We start from the raw sequence: 2,608 nt of genomic DNA on the forward strand, positions 1-2,608 counted from the left end.
ACAGTGGACTCTCTCTATCTCGAACTCGCAAGGGACCAAAAAAATTGTTCGAGATAGAGAAAATTGCTTCAAAAATCAATATTTTTACTGATACAGCAAAAAGGGGTTGGTAAAGGTTAATTAAAGATGTATTAGACTTCAATTTTCATTGCTCAAAAGATTTTACAATCAGAAATTTCTAATTCAATACAGGATTTAAAAAATGTGTAATGTCTTTTTGCTTAAGAGATTCCGCTCGATCACTTTCATAAAGCCATTCAAAATAAATAAATCGCTCTTTTCATTTGTCCACTTTTGTCACTGAACATGGCAGCATCTTTCAAAACTTCTAAAGCTGATTCAATCGCAGATCTCGAAGGCTTTTCTGCCACAGGGTCAAACAGCTCTTCACCTTGGATCTCTTCATCACCACTCTCTTCCTCTTCGTTTTATTGGTTCTTCAGCCTGCTCACAATATCATCTTCATTCATCTTAGGGGCTGTTGCAATGATGTCGTTGTCCAAGCTCACTAAAGCAGTGGCGGTGACATCATTCGGCACCATTGATGAATCTGCTTTCCTCAAGTTATTCAAGCTTTCTTGAAGATCTTTAAGCGGGTCATCAGAATCATCAATGGCAGCCTGTTGACCATCGGGGGTGATATCAGCCTTCCTAAAATAGTTTACAATGGTTTCTTTGGATATGAATTCCCAATTCTCCAGGAATTTCATTCCTTGCAGAATTGATATCTTTGGACAAGGCTTTTTTTCTTCGAGAGCTCTGGAAATCAGACGTACAACCTTTCCGCGATAATACGCTTTGAGGCTGCGAATGACACCTGGGTCCATTGGTTGTAAGATAGACGTTGTATTTGGTGGCAGAAAGACAAGTTGCACGTTGGTCAAATTGGACAACTTTGGATGAGCAGGGCATTTGTCAATAATGAGAGCAATTTTTCGACCATCTACCCAGAATTTTCGGTTGACTTTATGTACCTACTCTTCGAAGATTTCGCTGCTCATCCAGCTTTTTTTTTGCGATGTATACTTGGTAGGAAGATGCTTGATATTCTTAAAACATCGCAGACTTTTCGACTTTCCGATCACGAACATAGGCAATTTTTCTCCTTTTGCACTTGCTGCAGCCATTCCAGTAAACCTGACTTTGCTTTTCTTCCCCCTGGAACACTTTTCTCCTTTGAAGTGATAGGTTTTATCTGGGAGGAGACATTGGTAGAAAAGATCAAACTCATCAGCATTGAAAATATCTTCCAGCTTATAGTTTGACAGAATTGTTGGTAAAGTTGTTTCATTCCAAGAACTGGTCATATGTGGAGTAACGGACTTAGATTCGCCGCCAATGGTTTTCAACGAAATGTTGTGCCTAAAAAATAAAAGTAAAAGCAGGTGTAAGCCAACCCTTAATTATTGAACGTACTTGTGATTCGAATGTCATCTCTCAAAATCGAATAATTTTCAACCAGAGAATAATATCCCTATTGATAATTATGCTGTAGCTGTAAGAAAGAATAAACAAGTGGTTGGACATGTACCATTAGGGGAGAATGGAAACTTTGAAAAACAATCTTTTACTTCCTTCATACTGATCCCTATGGGAAATGTAGCATAACTGTAACTGGAAAGGCAGTTAATCTTGGTGATGGCGAAGGAATGCAAGTCCACTGTATTTTACACCTTTCAGGGCAAAAATTGATGGTGGATATATTAAAACAGTAAAATATAGTTTAAAAGGTTTTTGTAAAAAATGAAATTCGAAAGATAGATTGGTGTTTTACAGTATAAATGTTGTTTTCTAACCTTTTTTTCCACTTGTCCAGCCAACCATCTGATGCTTTAAAGGTCGGGAAATCAAAGCTTTTAGCGAATTGTAATGCCTTCTCTTTCAGCATTTCGCCATCAACCGGTATGTTTTGGCTACGAAGAAGCGTAAACCATTGCTGAACTGCCTTGTCGACCTGCTCAAAATCACACCCTCGCATTTTCTTGGCTTCTGAAGAACTTTGCTCCAACCCTTGAAGCAGCTTCTCTTTGTTTTTCATTCAGGTGGAGATGGTATTTTTTGGCACACCATATTTCTCTGAGGCCTCCTTGTTGGTCATTCCCTTCTCAACTTCTCGAATGATCTGACATTTCTTAATCAGTTTTGTATTGTTTAACTTCAGTTTGACAGCCGACATGACTTAACTTTACCCAAGGTTTTTTTGATTCTGTGGCGTGTTAAGTTTGGCAGGTATGCTTTCAAAGAGACTCGTGTGTACTTGTTTGCCTTTTGATTCCAACTAAATCATATCAACATTTACAGGACATATCATACAAACTCTGTTTCACATCACTCAACACATAGTACAGTAAACAGGACACGACAGAGACACCACCCATAAAGTAACTAACAACACCTTACTGGTACAAACAGCCACAGGAATTAAATCAGTATACTTATTTTACACAGTCATGCAATTCACAAAATACTACAATTCAGAATAGAACCTCTAATGTTTTGGTTCAAGTTTTCGAATTTCGAACTCTTTGGCAACATTCGAGCTTTCAAATACTGAACACTTTTATTGCTTATTAGTCTTGTAAATGGACTCATAGGCAGAGGAAAGTTC

At 38.0% G+C, this 2,608-nt stretch overlaps 1 protein-coding gene across 1 annotated transcript in view; it reads left to right on the top strand.

Annotated features, from left to right (window-relative positions):
* The window catches only part of LOC119586319 (condensin-2 complex subunit D3-like), a gene marked incomplete in the record, with an annotated part of 62,579 nt that overhangs the window by 12,069 nt on the left and 47,902 nt on the right, over positions 1-2,608 (top strand).

This window comes from Penaeus monodon, chromosome 21 (genome assembly GCF_015228065.2).
Source record: "Penaeus monodon isolate SGIC_2016 chromosome 21, NSTDA_Pmon_1, whole genome shotgun sequence".
In the NCBI taxonomy this organism is placed as follows: domain Eukaryota; kingdom Metazoa; phylum Arthropoda; class Malacostraca; order Decapoda; family Penaeidae; genus Penaeus; species Penaeus monodon.